This window comes from Monodon monoceros, unplaced genomic scaffold, assembly GCF_005190385.1.
Source record: "Monodon monoceros isolate NGI ecotype Baffin Bay Population unplaced genomic scaffold, NGI_Narwhal_1 Super_Scaffold_21, whole genome shotgun sequence".
Taxonomy (NCBI): Eukaryota; Metazoa; Chordata; class Mammalia; order Artiodactyla; family Monodontidae; genus Monodon; species Monodon monoceros.
This window is the reverse complement of record NW_021703778.1, coordinates 171759230-171775692: the sequence shown is the minus strand read 5'-3', so window position 1 is coordinate 171775692 and position 16463 is coordinate 171759230.

Sequence of the window (16463 nt, the reverse complement as noted above, 5' to 3'; positions counted from 1 at the left end):
GGGGGGGTTGTTATCGTCAGCCCCGGGGGCACCCCACTGGCTCAGGAGCCACTGGATGAGTACCAGCTTCCCCTCCTCTGATCGGCCATCCCAAGGTGTGTGATACACGATTTCTCAGCGTCCCCAGCAGACTGAGCCCGGGAGCCTGCACGGGTGACCAGCTCCATCACTCTGCCTGCCCTGGCTGCGTCCAGGCTCCTCCTTGCCTCCCGGGATCTGCTCAGATGAACTGCTTGGACCCAGGCTCTTTTTCACTCTTTGCTTTCCGGGCACCTGACGGGCTGTGGGACCTCCAGAGCCTCAACTTCCTCACCCGCAGGGGGGCATAAGAGACCTCGTGGCCACCTCAGGAGGTTTGGGAACTGACCCCAGCGTGGCCTGGGCTGTGACCGCAGGGCTCCGGGCCCTGCAGACTCCAGGGAGGGGGACTTCCCTGAACGCAGGCCCGTCGTGTCTGCTTACGCTGGGCACGGTGTGGGGGTGGGGCCGTGGCAACGGTGGCAGCTCGGGGACGCGGGCAGCTGGCGCACAAGGCCCTGCTTTGCTCACGGCGACTCCGGGTTAGGAAGGCCTGTGGCACCTGCAGCCCCGCGGTGCAGCCTGGTCCAGACGTCGGCTCGGCCCTGCCGCCCAGCTCTGGGGAGAAGTCGCTGACCTGGGGAGCGGAGGGATGCAGGCCTGAGTCTGCAAGGACGAGAGTTCTGCGGGAAATCTCACAGGCTTTCCTCCAGGCCCTGCAGGGACCTGCAGTCCTGGCCATGCCGCCAGGGAGGGGAGGTCTCTGGGGCCCAGAGAGGCTGGGGCACAGTGCTGTACAGCGGCCTTGGAGCCGAAGGCACTAAAAATAGCTGGGGCCTTGCCCCTGAACCCACTCCACCTGGCCGCACGGCAGGTGGGGGGTTGGGAACAGGCCCCCAGCATGGCGGGCATGGGGAGCCTCCACCTCACGGGGGGCTCACCCTCCAGCTGCAGCCAAGGATGAGCCCGGCAGTGGGACCCTAGGTCCTGGAGCTGAGCTGCAGGGGGAACGAGGGAGGGGGGATCCGCCACCCTCAGGGACCCTTGTCCGGCAGGGCCTGGGAAGCAGGCCTCATATAATGAAGGGACAGGCCACCCCAGCTTGAGGGCCAACCACAGTCCCTGCAGCCCCAAGGCAACGCCCTGGACTTCAGAGCCAGAGCTGGGGTCCTGGTCCCTGTGTGACCGCGGTGTCCCTTAACTCTTGGGGTGCAGTGTCCTCTCCTGCACTCAGGGACCGTGAGTCTGCCCTCACAGGGAGACGGGAATGGGGGGGCACAGGGAGCAGGTGGCTCAGGGGGGCCAGGGAGGACCCAGTCCCCTGTGGGCTACATTTCCGGGGCCAGGGCGGGCAAGGTGGACGTGAGCTGGGCCAGCGGATGGGTGAGCTGGGCATGAGCACCTCAGTCCCCTGCACAGAGGGGACAGGGGCCAGGCCCCCAGCCCCGGGCCGCCAGGCCCGCCCTGTGTTCCTGCACGGCTGATAAGAATAAGCTGCCGCCGGATGGGATTTCAATCCAAAGTTTCTAAGAAGCAACGTGTTCTGCAGGCTAAAATGGTTCGGTCACCAAAATACAGCAGCCGGGGCGCCAGACGTCCGGGGTAGAAGGCTGGCCTACAGTCTTTGCTGTCCAGCTCATGTCTTCAAAATATCACATCTTGTGGACTATTCCTGGCGTGGCCAGAGGGTACAGGGTTTGCGGTCGGCTTCCTTTTTGTTAGTAAGTGTGAGCAGCCGGCTCCCAGGCTGGGCTCGGGGCGCTGCAGCGCCGGGCACCTGGGAGCAGGGTGCAGGTGCTGTCCCCGTGCCCCCTCGAGAAGCCGGTGACTTGCAAGGCTAATCTGGTGTTGGAGAGAGTGACCACAGCCCAACCCTGTCCCTGACAAGACTGCTGCTCTCCCTCCAGGGTGGAGAATCCACTGAGCACCCACCACGGGCACCTCCCTCGTCAGGTTCCCTGCCGGGGCCGCAGCATGCCACCTGTCACACAGGAAGCTCCCTGCCCGGCACAGCTGCCTGCAGGTGGGAGCACAGGCCCCAGGCTGCAGCCAGCAGGGGTGGGCACCTGGCTGGGCGTGGAGGGACGGACAGCTGGAGGGGAGGGCAGGGGAGGGGGCGGGAGAGCCAGCATTCCCCTGCCCACGGAGCCTCCCTGAAGGCCCTAGCCCCTAACTGATGGCATTCTGCCAGCTGGGCAGGACAGGGGATACAGCTGGCTCACCTTGGTCCTGGGCAGACTGTCGCCCCGCAGCCCCAAGCCGGCCAAGCAAACAGCCCCGCCCGCCTTCCCTGCCCCTGCGAAGGCCTTCTGAGCAGACCGGGGCGGCTCTGCCCTCCAGGCACGGCATGTCTGCTTGGCTGCTGTCATGAAGCATGAGTCTGGGGTAAAGGGCCCAGGGATGGGCAGGCGCCCCTTCTCTCGGGGCTCTTGGCGCAAGACTGCTGTCACCGCTCACCTCCTCGCCTGGTGCACAGGACGCCCTAAGAGACAGTGGCCCTGCCTTGCTGGTGACTGAGCACGCTCCCTGCGGTGGTCCAGCCAGCCTGCTGGGACGGCTGCCCTCTCCCCGCCTCCTGCCCGGCTCGGTCCCCGGCTACCCAGCTCTGCGGCACGGCAGGGGCCAGCCTCTGGGGCTTCCCCACCTCAGACCCATCTGAAGAGCCTGCTCCCCCCTCGGGTCATCCTCCCTTTGTGGGAAACACAAACTTCCCTCGCTCCCGGGGCGGGTTTACTCCCCACCGGCTCTCCCAGGGAGCCTGCTTCCCAGGACAGGTCCCAATGGCGGGACAGCGTGCGGAGCAGCGCCCGCGTGCTGTGCAACCTCTTCCGCTGAAGCCTCCCCTGCCCCGGGGACCAGGCCCCACTAGTGAGTCACTGCCTGCAGGCCCAGGATCTAGGCTGCAAACGCTGACGGTCCAAGCGGGATGGAGGGTCCTCGGGGTCACCAAGGGCACGGCGGCCCACCGGAGGGGGGTACAGGGTGGGAGGGGCCGCTTGGGTTTCACCAATGGCTCTTCTCCTCGGCTTCCGGGGCTGCCACCTGCACCTGATGTCCCTCGAGAGTGGACTGAGGGCCAGGACAGGGATCTGCCCCCAGAATTCTCCTGAAATCCCTGTGCCCGGCCCCGAGAGCCACCACAATGGCTTCTTGGGGACTTTGTACCCCAAGCCTGCTAGGGTGTCCTGGGAATGGCAATGTCCCCAAAGGCACTGTGCCCCCTTCCCACTCCCCCTACACGCACGCAGGCCCTGGATACCTCCAAGGTTGCTTCTGGAAGTCCCTGGAGCCCAGGGCCTCAATGAGTTCACCCTCCAGCCAGGCAGCTCCCTGGAAGGCCGTATTCACTGTGTGGGCCTCGCTTCACCTCCCCAGGCAACAGGCTGGGGCAGGCATCTCTGCTGAAACCATGCTTGACTGAGGGGCCTGAGCTGCCCCTCCGCTGCCTGGGCCAACAGGGAGGGCCCTTCCACAGCTGGCCTCCCCCCCCGTGGAGGAGAAGCCTGACGGCCCCTCATCCTGGCAACTCTTTCCCCCAGACCGGGAGTCCCAGCTGGGCCTGCGGTGGCCCAGGTGGCTCTGGCCACGTGGACGGGACCTGAGTGCCGGGGCCACACCTGCCGCTACCGTCCAAGCCCTTGGCCAGGCCATCGCTCCTCCGTCCCACAGACGCTCTCCGCTCCAACCCGGGCCCGCCTTGGAGACCCAGCAGGCTTCTGCCCCATGCACACTGCATCTACCCTGCCCCACGGCACTGACGGTTCCAGGGATGGGGGACCTCAGAGGCCCAGAGAGGCACCCGTCCTGATGGGTGTTGGCAGGGAGGGAGGCCTGGTGGGAGAGCCTCCAGATCACAGGCCCTGGAGTGACCCGGGGCTGCGCTGAAATCCTGCCGCGGCACTTCCTGCTGCAGGATTCTCCAAACCCCCATCTCATCAACAAATGGGAGAAATGACCGCTGTTGGGAGGAGGAAGCCACGTGAGATGACTTACCAGTCACCGCGCAGGCTCAGAGGATGGGCTCAGGAGATGGACCGGAAGCGGGTGGCAGGAAGAGCCGGGGCCGTGCAGTCGTGCTGTTGAGGTGTCAGGGCCCAGGTGGCCGTGGCTCCAGCTCCAGTGTCCAGCCTCAGTGGCAGGGGTGGGTGCAGCCTGCGGCGTCTGTGGCCAGGAGCCAAGGCAGCGGGGTTCTCGTGGAAGTGCGTCTAGGTTGCAATGTGGGGGGCTGTTCCCAGCAGCGGGGCCTCCGGACCTGCTTCTCATCCCTCCTCAGAGATTCTGTGGGCTTCCCCATCTTCTTTCCGGAGTCGTACATCATTTAGTTATCTAGCTGTTCCATCGGTATTGTGAGAGGTGGGTTAAAATCTCCAACTGCAGTTATGGATCTGTGTCCTCCCTCTAGCTGTCAGACTGCGTCATGCGTTTCGAAGCTGTTATGAGGTGCATACCCACTTATAACTTTATGTCTTCCTGATGAACTGACCCTTTTATCATTATGAATTGTCCCTCTTTGCCCCTAATAATATGCTTTGCCTTAAAGTTTATTTTGTGCGATATTAATATAATCTCTCCAGCTTTCCTAGGCTGTTTGCAAGGAATACCCACGTAATTGTGCTTCTCAGATATTTTACAAATTGAAGGTTTGCGGCAACCCAGTGTTGTCAGATGATGGATAGCATTCTCTTGGCAATAAGGCATTTTAAAATTAAGGTTATGTGCATTGTTTTCTAGACAATGCTATCGCACACTTAATAGACTGTAGTATAATGTGAATATAACTTTTATATGCACTGGAAAACCAAAAAACTCCTGTGACTTGCTTTATTGCAATCTTAGTTTTATTGCAGTTGGTCTGGAACTGAACCTGCAGTGTCTCCGAGGTTGGTCTGTATCTCTTTTTCCACACTTTTACTTACAAACTATCTGGGCCTTTGTGTATAAAGTGTGCCTCCTGTAGATGGCATAGAGTTGGATCTTGCTTTTTCATCGAGTACGATAACATTTACCTTGTAATTGGAGTTTTTATTCCATCTACATAGAATTTCGGTTGCAATCAGGTTAGATTTAGATCTGCCATTTTGCGATTTGTTTTGTCTCATCTCTTTTGGTTCCTCTTTCCCTGCCTTCTTTTGTGTTAATACAGTATTTCTTAGAATCCCATAATTTTCCCATTGGATTTCCAGCTATATGTCTTTGCATATATTATTTTTCAGTGGTTGCTCTAGAGATTAAAGTATGCATTTTAACGTATCCCAGTCTACGTGGAATTAGTATTGGATTCCTTCAGGTAAAATACAGCCACGTACACCTCCGTTCACTCTGCCATCTGTTACATCTTTGTTATAAACACAACAATACAGTGTTAGAATTTAAGAAAAAAAAATGTCATGAAAAACCTAGGGGCAGGACAGGAATAAAGACTCAGACCTACTAGAGAATGGACTTGAGGACATGGGGAGGGGGAAGGGTAAGCTGGGACGAAGTGAGAGAGTGTCATGGACATATATCACTACCAAACGTAAGGTAGATAGCTAGTGGGAAGCAGCCACATAGCACAGGGAGATCAGCTCGGTGCTTTGTGACCGCCTGGAGGGGTGGGATAGGGAGGGTGGGAGGGAGGGAGACGCAAGCGGGAAGAGATATGGGAACATATGTATATGTATAACTGATTCATTTTGTTATAAAGCAGAAACTAACACACCATTGTAAAGCAATTATACTCCAATAAGGATGTAAAAAAAACCAAAACAATAGTGTTAGTACTTTTGCTTTAAATAGTAATGTCTTTTAAAGGAATTAAGAAAGCAGAAGTAATACAGCGTGCGAGTTAGTTTATTGCCTCTCAGCTCCAAATCTACCCTTCTTTGTCCTGCTTTGTGGAACTGGAGCTGGACCATGGAAATATCTTTTGCCTGCTGGACGATGCTCCAGCGTCGTCAGTAGAGGGCACTAGAGGGCCACTGCAAGGCCATAGTCAAGTCACAGCTTCCCTTCCTGGTTCCCAGGTGCTTTTCATCCACCTGTGCGGCGCAGCAGCCAGCAGCTGGCAGGAGGCCCGCCAGTGCTCACTCTCCAACGAGTTTCCTGGGTAACCAGTGGGTCACTTCCTACGAACCAGCTTCAGCCAGCACTGTCCTGTCCTGTTTCTTCACCACTGCTAGGCTGCATATTCCATGGGGGGGGGGGGGAGGTCTGAGTTTCACCTTCTCACTTTATCCCCCTGAGCACTAGACAAAGCATGTTTTCTGCATTTGGTATTCCTGTAATCCTTAAAGTTCTCTTTTACCCACTTTAGTAGTTAACCATCTCTTACCAATTTATAATTGTTAACATTTCCCTGTTCACATTATGAGTGGTTCCTGTCTTCTGGCTGGACATTGAGTGATACATCTAGTCTTTTACCCACATGTTTACCACTTCCACTGCCATCCATTCCTACCCATAGATCAGAGGTGTCATCTGAGTTCATTTCCCTTTACCCTAAACAACTGGCTTCAGCATTTCTTATGGTGCAGATCTGCTTGTGACACATTTTCTCAATTTTTGTTTACAGAAAATGTCCTTATGTTGCCTTCACTTAGAAGATTTTGCTGGATATAGAGTTCTTGTTTGATCATTTTTAACTTTGGCACTTTGAATGACATTCCAAATTTTTCTGACTTCTATTGTTTCTGTTGAGAAGTCAGCTGTCAGTCGTAGAATTGGTCCCCGTCCATATAACCTGTTGTTTTTCTCTCACTGCTTTCACGGCTTTCTCCTTATCTTCGGCTTTCAGCAGTTGGACTATAATGTTCTGGGGAGTGGTTTCCATCGTTTCTATCCTGCTTTAGGTTCACCAAGATTCTTGGATTTTTAATTTAACGTTTTCCACAAAATTGGGGTGGTTTTGGCTTTATTTCTTCAAAAATGTCACCTGTCCCTTTCTCCATTTCCTCTCCTGCTGAGGCAATTACATATATGTCAGCTCCTTTACATTGTGCCCCATATCTGAGGCTCTGTTCGTTTTTCTTCAATCTTTTTTCTCTCCATTTTTGGGGTTAATTCCTATTGATCTATCTTGAAATTCACTAATTCTTCTGCCATCTCTAATCCGCTATTCAAACCATCTAAAAAACCCCACAAATTTTTCAGTTTAGTTTTCATACTGTTCAGCTCTAGAAATTCATTTTTAACAGTTTTTAACTTTTGAGTTTCCCTGTCTGTTCACTAATTAAGATAATTATACTTTAATTATCGATACATATTTATTTTAAAATTTATTTATTTATTTATTTTTGGCTGCATTGGGTCTGCGTTGCTGCGCGCGGGCTTTCTCTAGTTGCGGCGAGTGGGGGCTGCTCTTTGTTGTGGCGCGTGGGCTTCTCATTGCAGTAGCTTCTCTTGTTGCAGAGCATGGACTCTAGGTGCACGGGCTTCAGTAGTTGTGGCTCGCGGGCTCTATAGCACAGGCTCAACAGTTGTGGCGCACAGGCTTCACTTTTCCACGGCATGTGGGATCTTCCCGGACCAGGGCTCGAACCTGCATCCCTTGCATTGGCAGGAGGATTCTTAACCACTGCTCCACCAGGGAAGTCTCTTGATACATATTTATAACAGGTGTTTTGATGTCTTTGCTAAATTGAACATCTGGATCCACGTGGAGTCAATTTCTATCGACTGTTTTTTCCTGACCATGAATCATATCTTCCCAATTCTTTGCATGTCCTAATTTTGGGTTGAAAATTGGATATTTCAGACAACATATTGTAGTGTCTCTGTTGTGTTCTTACGATGATTGTTTTGTTGTTGTTATTGCTTTAGAGGGAAGTTAACTTTCCTGTATTCAAACTACGAATTCTGTCTCCCACGGCTGGGTGCAGCTGCTGCTGTCTTTAGCTTGTAGCCCCAGCTTCCGTTCCTCTGTTCCGCTGGGGATATTCCCCTCTGCCTGCATAGTCCGGCAGTCAGTCAGGGATCTCAGTAAACTTTATACTCAGCAGCTCATCCTCTCCGTGGTTTCCTTGTTTCTGAGGATTCCCTCCTAAATTCACAGCTTCTCCACCATCAAGTTATATCCTCTGATACCTCAAGCCAGTAAGGCTACAGCTTTCTACCACCCATGCTGTACACAGTTGGGGAATGCACTCAGATAAAAAGCAGTAAACTCATAAATCTCACCGTGTAGCTGCCTCTCCAGAGTAGATCCCTGTCTGTTCTTCACTGAGTCTGTAGCACATGCATAGATCTGTGGTCAGGCAGGGATTTGAGCAAAAGGTTGACTCAGATTTTGAGTGTCATCCCTTCTGTGGTTCTCTCACTTCCAGAGGTTTGCCCGGGTTTTTTTTATTATTATTATTTATTTTTGGCTGTGTTGGGTCTTCGGGGCTGCACACGGGCTTTCTCTAGTTGCAGAGTGGGGACTACTCTTTGTTGCGGTGTGTGGGCTTCTCATTGTGGAGCACGGGCTCTAGGTGCACGGGCTCAGTAGTTGTGGCTCACGGGCTTAGCTGCTCTGTGGCGTGTGCGATCTTCCCGGACCAGGGATTGAAGCTGTGTCCCCTGCATTGGCAGGCAGACTCTTAACTACTGCGCCACCAGGGAAGTCCCTGCCCGGGTGTTTTTTCAGCTCTGAACTCTGTTCTCTGCTACTTCAAGATGATAGGGATGTGGTGCCCTGCTGCTCTTTTCCTCCACTATGGCAAAGGGCATCATTGGGCAGCATCATCGGGGGAAAAACACAAACTCCCAATTCTTATCCCTTGTAGTTGCAGTTTTTCAAGAATACTCTTCTAGTTTCTCTCTGCTTGGGGGTGCTTTCCAGTTCTTTTAAATAGTTGGGATGCATTTGTTTCAGTATTTTGCTCAAATTTTATCATTGTTATCTGCCGATGGGGTGGCCTGACCACTTTATTCCACCATCAGTACTGGAAGTGTTCATTTAGTACCTCCAGTGGTAAAATACATATGACATAAAATTTACCATCTTAACCACTTTGAAGTGTACAGTTCAGTGGTATTAAGTATATTCACATTAACCATCACCACCAACCATCTCCAGAACTCTTTTCATCTTGCAAAACTGAAACATTGTACCCATGAAACAATAACTACCCCTCCCCCAGCCCCTGGCAGCCACCGTTCTACCTTCTGTCTCTGAATTTGCCTACTCTCGACACCTCATATAAGCGGAATCCTACAGTATTTGTCACTTTGCGGCTTATTTCACTTAGCATAGTGTCCTTGCTATAGACTGAATGTTTGTGTCCCTGTAAACTCATATTTTGAGACTTAACCACCCCCCGCACAGTGTGATGGTATTTGGAGGTGGGGCCTTTGGGAGGTAATTACGTCGTGAGGGTAGAACCCTCATGAATGAGATTAGTGCTCTTATAAAAGACATTTCAGGACTTCCCTGGTGGCGCAGTGGTTAAGAATCTGCCTGCCAATGCAGGGGACACGGGTTTGGGCCGTGGTCCAGGAAGATCCCATATGCCATGGAGCAACTAAGCCCGTGCACCACAACTACTGAGCCCGCGAGTCACAACTACTGAGCCCACGTGCCACAGCTACTGAAGCCCGCGCACCTAGAGCCCGTGCTCTGCAACAAGAGAAGCCACCGCAGTAAGAAGTCCGCGCACCACAAGGAAGAGTAGCCCTCGCTTACCACAACTAGAGAAAGCCTGCGTGCAGCAACGAAGACCCGATGCAGCCAAAAATAAATTTATTTTTTTTTAAAAAAAGACATTTCAGAGAGGTCCCTTGCCCCTTTTGTGAGGACACAGCAAAGGCAGCCATCTGGAAACCAGGAAACAGGCCTTCATCAAACACCAAACCTGTTGATGCCTGGATGTTGGACTTCTCAGCTTCCAGAGACGTGAGAAATAAATTTCTTTTGTTTATAAGCTACCCAGTTTATGGTATTTTGCTATAGCAGCCTGAATGGACTAAGACAGCCCTCAAGATACAACCATGTTGTAGTATATATCAGATTCCCTTTCTTTTGAGACTGAATAATATTCATTATACACATATGCCACATTTTGTTTATCCATTCATCTGTCGGTGGACACTTGGGTTGTTTCCACCTTTTGGCTACTGTGAATAATGCTATTATAAACATGGGTGTACAAATATTTCTTCAAGACCTTGCTTTCAATTCTTTTGATATACACCCAGAAGTAGAATTACTGGGTCATACGATAATTCTATTTTTAACTTTTTGAGGAAACTAATGCCTTTCTAAGAAGTCCCTTCTTTTGCTTACATTGGCCAGAGTTTGTTTCTGTCACTAGCAAACTGAGTCCTGCCGATGTGCATCCTCACCCCCAGATTGTAGCGTGCTCACTAGAACGGCAAGTCAGAGGACTGCAGACTGCCAGCCTCCCTGGAAAACAGAGCCAGAGGAAAAAGCTCTTTATCAGCAAGTGCAATGCAAGGAAGAAGTGAGGAATAAAGGAAGCAGCAAGAGCAAATAAAAGAGGGTGCATTACTGAACCAGCTATAGCTTCCGGACAAACCAATTTGTTCAATCTCATGGTAAACTTTCAGAGAGGCTGTATGAAGCTACTACATCTCTGCAGAGTCCAGGGTGTGAGAGAGAAGAATTAATAGGCTGAGTCCCACCTCCTATGGCTGGAGTCCATCAACACCTGTTGCAGTGCCATGTGGCACATTCGTGGGTGCTGAGAAGATTCTGCTGTGTCTTGTACTTCAGCAGAGGCAGGGAAGTCCCAGGCCTGGAGGCAAGGGGTACAGAGTCTGGGTGTGAGGTGAAGCACTGATGGAGTGTGCCTTGAGCAGCAGTAGTTCAGGAGCAGTTGCTGCTGCACCACACCTGGATCCATGATCATGGTAACAAACAAGCCAATGCAAGGATGCAAGGACCGGAAAGCAGGGCATGTGGGCAGGTCTAGGGTGACGTGTGAAGTGAATGTAGTATGGGGGTGGAGGAAATGGGGAGATGGTGAAAGGGTACAAATATTCAGTTATAAGATTAATCAATTCTGAGGATCTAATGTACAGCATGGTGACTGTACTATAACAATTCTGTATTGCACACTTGAAATTTGTTGAGAGATCTTAAATGTTCTCACCACACACCTTAACAATATTAAGCCTTCCAATCCATGAACATGGGATACCTTTCCATTTGTCTTCTTTAATTTCTTGCAGCAATCTTCTGTAGTTGCTGGTGTACAAACCTATTCCTTCCTTGGTTAAGTTTATTTCTAAGTATTTTATTCTTTTTGATGCCAATGTTAATGGAATTGTTTTCTTAATTTCAACTTTTCAGATTGTTCATTGTTAGTATATAAAAATTAAACTGATTTTTGTGTGCTGACTTTGTATCCTGCTACTTTACTGAACTTACTAGCTTTAAGTCTCTTTGTGGAATCTTTAGGATTTTCTATATATAAGATCATATCATCCATGAACAGAGATAATTTTACTTCTTCCTTTCCAATCTGGATACCTTTTATTTCTTTTCCTTGCCTAATTGCTCTGGCTAGGGCATCCAGTACTACACTGATAGAAGTAGTGAAAGCAGGCATCCTTGCCTTCTTCCTGATCTTAAAGGAAAGGCTTTAATTCTTTCACCATTGACTATGATGTTCACTGTGGGTTTTTCATATATGGTTTTTATTATGTTCATTTAGATTCCTTCTATTCCTAGTTTGTTGAGTGTTTTATCATGAAGGGATGTTGAATTTTGTCAAATGCATCTTCTGCATCAGTGAAGATGATCTTGTATTTTTTTCCTTCATTCTGTTAATGTGATATGTTGATTGATTTTTATATGTTGAACCACCCTTGCACTTCAGGAATTAATTCTCCTTGGTCACGTGTATAATCTTTTTAATATGCTGCTGAATTGTTTGCTAATATTTTGTTGAGGATTTTTGCATTAACGCTCATAAAAGATATTGGTTCATAGTTTTCTTTTCTCATAGTGTCTTTCTCTAGCTTTGGTATCAGGGTTACCGTGGTCTCATAAAGTGAATCAGGAAGTGTTCCCGCCTCAATTTTTTTGGAAAAGTTTGAGAAATACTGATGTTAACTCTTTAAATGTTTGATAGAATTCACTAGAGAAGCCATCAGGTCCAGGATTTTTCTTTGTTGGAAGATTTTTTTATTACTGACTCAATCTCCTTACTAGTTACAGTTCTAGTTAGATTTTCTATTTCTTCATGATTTAGTCTTGGTAGGTTTTATGGCTGTAGCAATTTGTCCATTTCATCCAAATTGTTGGTGTACAATTATTCATAGTCCTCTCACAATCCTTTTTATTTCTGAAGAGTCAGTAGTAATGACCCTACTTTCATTTCTAACTTTAGCAATTTGGGTCTTCTTTTCCTCTTAGTTCATCTAACTAAAGGCTCGTCAACTCTGTTGACCTTTCTGACAAACCAACTTTTGGGTCATTGATTTTCCATTCTCTATTTCATTTACCTCTGCTCTCATCTTTACTATTTCCTTCTTTCTGCTACCTTTAGGTTTGGTTTGTTCTTCTTCTAGTTCCTTAATTTGTAAAGTTCACTTGTTGATTTGAGATCTTTGTTTTTTAAAGTAAGCATTTATTGCTATAAATTTTCCCCACTGCACTGTTTTTGAGGCAATGCCTAATTTTTTTTTTTCCCGGTACGCGGGCCCCTCACTGTTGTGGCCTCTCCCGTTGCAGAGCACAGGCTCCGGACGCACAGGCCCAGCGGCCATGGCTCACGGGCCCAGCCGCTCCGCGGCATGTGGGATCTTCCTGGACCGGGGCACGAACCTGTGTCCCCTGCATCGGCAGGCAGACTCTCAATCACCGCGCCACCAGGGAAGCCCGCAATGCCTAATTTTGGTATGTTGTGTTTGTACTTTCATTCACCTCTAAGTATTTTCTAATTTCCTTTGTGATTTCTTCTTTGACCCATTGGTTAAGAATGTGTTAACTTCCACAGATTTGTGAATTTTCAGTTTTCCTTGTGTTATTGATTCCCACCTTTATCGTGTTGTGGTTGGAGAAGACACTTTGTATGATAGCTATCTTCTTAAATCTACCAAGACTTAATTTATGGCCTAACATATAGTCTATCCTGGAAAATGCCCCATGTGTACTTGAGAAGAATGTGTATGCTGTTATTGGGCAGAGTGTTCTGAATATGTCTGACAGACATAGTTTATTGTGTTGTTCAAGTCCTCTATATTCTTATCTTTTGCATGGTTGATCTATCCATTAAGATTGGGGAATGAAGTCTCCAACTATTATCACAGAACTACCTATTTTTGCTTCATATATATTAATGGTCTGTTGTCAGGTGTATGAATGCTTATAATTGTTTTATCTTCTTGCTGTATTTGAATGTTTTGTTACTGTATGTCCTTTTTTGTCTTTCGTAACTTGTTTTTAATTTAAAGTCTATCTTATCTGATATTAGTATAGCCACCCCTGCTCTCCTTTGACTACTATTTGCATGAAATATGTTTCCATCCTTTCACTTCCAACCTATTTATGTCCTTGGATCTAAAGTGATTCTCTTGTAGACAGCATATAGTTGGACCATTTTTTTAAAAAGAAATTCATTCTGCCAATCTCTGTCTTTTGATTGTAGAGTTTAATCCTTTTACGCTTAAATACTGATAAGGAGGGGCTTATTTATGTCGTCTTTCTATCTGTTTTCTATATTCCTTATTGGTATCGTCATCTCTCATTTCCCACATTACTGTCTTCTTTTGTGTTTAGTTGATTTTTCATAGTGAAATGCATCCTCTTCTTGTTTCCTTTAGCATCTATTCTACCACTATTTTCTTTGTGGTTACCATGGGGATTACATTTAACATTCTAACGTTGTATCACTCTAATTTGAATTTACACCAGTCTAACTTCAATAACATACAAAAACTCTGCTCCTTTACAGCTCCATCTCCATATCTTACAGTTCTTGATGTGACAAAATTACAACTTTATATGTTTTGTGTCCAGAAGCTTAAACTAACAATGGTTTTTCTGTTAGTCTTTGAAATTATGTAGAAAACAAAATATGTAGCTATAAATCAAGGCCAAAATATTATTATCTTTTAGATTACAACTGACACTTGAACGACAGGTCAAAAATCCGTGTATAACTTTACAGTTGGCCCTCTGCATCCAAGGGTCTGCATCTGCGGATTGTGTAGTACTGTAGTACATATTTATTGAACAGAATGTGCATATCAGTGGACCCACACAGTTCCAAAACCAAGTCGCTGGAGGGTCAACTGTAATTTGCTTTAAATATACTACTCTCAGAAAATAAAAGTGGAGTTATAAACCATTGTTACAATAATAGTAGCTTTTATAGGTGCCCCACGTTTACCTTTACTGAGGTCTTTATTTCTCCATACGACTTCAGGTTACTGTCTGATGTCCTTCCAAATCACTCTGCAGGACTCTCTTGAGCATTTCTTGCAGAATGGATCTGGTGGTTACAAATTCCCTCAGCTTTTGTTTATCGTCTCTTAACTTCTCCCTCACTTCTGAAGGGCAGTTTTGCCAGATATGGGATTCTTTTTTTAAAAAAATTTATTTATTTTATTTATTTATTTTTGGCTGTGCTGGGTCTTCGTAGCTGCACGGTCTTTCTCTAGTTTCAGCGAGCAAGGGCTACTCTTCATTGCAGTGTGCGGTCTTCTCATTGCAGTGGCTTCTCTTGTTGCAGAGCACGGGCTCTAGGTGCGCAGGCTTCAGTAGTTGTGGCACGTAGGCTCTAGAGCACAGGCTAGGTAGTTGTGGCGCACGGGCTTAGGTGCTCCACGGCATGTGGGATCTTCCTGGACCAGGGCACGAACCTGTGTCCCCTGCACTGGCAGGTGGATTCTTCACCACTGCGCCACCAGGGGAGCCCCAGATATGGGATTCTTGATTGTGGGGTTTTTTTTTAGCTTATCAACCCACTGCCTTCTGGATGCCAATGTTTCTGGTGAGAAGTCTGCTCATTATCTTATTGAGGACCCCTTACATGTGCTGAGTTGCTTCTCTCTTGCTGCTTTCCAGATTTTCTTAGGCTTTTGACGGTTTCATTATCATGTGTCTTTGTGTGGGTCTCTGAGTTCATCTTACATGGAGTTTGTTGAGCTTCTTGGATGTTTATGTCTTTCGTAAAACTTGGGAAGTTTTTGGCCATTATTTCTTCACATATTCTCTCTGCCCCTTTCTCTCTTTTCCGTCTGGGGGTCTCACAATGTGTACATTGATCTGCTTGATGGTCTCACTGGTCCCTTGGGCTCTGTTCACTTTTCATCAATCTCTTTTCTTTCTGTTCCTCAGACTCGATAATTTCAAGTATTCTGCCTTCAAGATTTGAGCATTCTTCTGCCTGCTCAAATCTGCTGTTGAATCTCTTTGGTGAATCATTCATTTCCATCATTACTGTTTTCAACTTTAACATTGCTTCGAGTTTCCTGTTAGGTTTTCTAGCTCTATATTGCTATTTCCACTTGATTCACATATCGTTTTCTTGACTTTTCCCTCATCTTCCTTTAGTTCTTTGAGCATCTTTATAACAGTTGTTTTTAAACTTTGTCTAGTAGGTCTACCATCTGGTCTTTCTCAGGGAAAGTTTCTGTTGGTTTTTTTCCCTTTGAATAGGCCATTTCTTTGTATGCCTTGTGATTTTTGTTGCTGTTGAAACCAACATTTGAGTCTAATAATGTGGTAATTCTGAAAATCAGATTCTCCCCCTTCCCCAGCGTTTGCTGTTTGATTGTTACAGGCTATCTGTGTGTGAAGGATCAGCGTGAGGTGTAAATTTAAGGTTTTCTCCGACATTTTCTGCGTCTGTGCCTTCCCCTGGCTAATTTTGTCTGTAGTTGCTCTTGAATGCCCTTGTCTTCAATGTCTGGCTCCCAAAAGGGGAAAAGGAAAATGAGGGGGTGGGGAGGGTGGATCAAAAAAAAAAAATCGTTGGCCCTTTAAATCCCCCAGTGTCGCTTCCGTTGAGGGGAAAGGGCTTGCAACGATGGTGGGGGTGTGCGATCCTGACTGCCTGCCTCTGTCTGCACCTCCACGATCAGAAGCAGTAACCAGGGCTCAGAACACAGATCCCAGTATTCAGAAAATAGGATCCTTGCTCCCACAAGCTGTGTGCAAGCTGCTCTAGGAACAGGCAACTGGCCGCCTGCCATGGGACTTGGTAACTGCTATATGTTATCAGCTGAAATTGATGGAGAGTACAGCTGACCCTCGAACAACATGGATTTCACTGCACGAGTCACTTATATCCAGATCTTTTTCAATAAATATGTACTACATTACTACACGATCTGCAGTTGGTTGAATCCGCAGATGCAGAACCGTGGGTATGGAGGGCCAACTGTAAAGTTACACGCGAATTTCCGACTTCATGGGAGGTCGGTGCCCCTAACCCCCATGTTGTTCAAGGGTCACCTGCAATAATTACAACTTACTGTCCAAGACTTGCCCTGGAAGTTGCAAGGCTTCACAG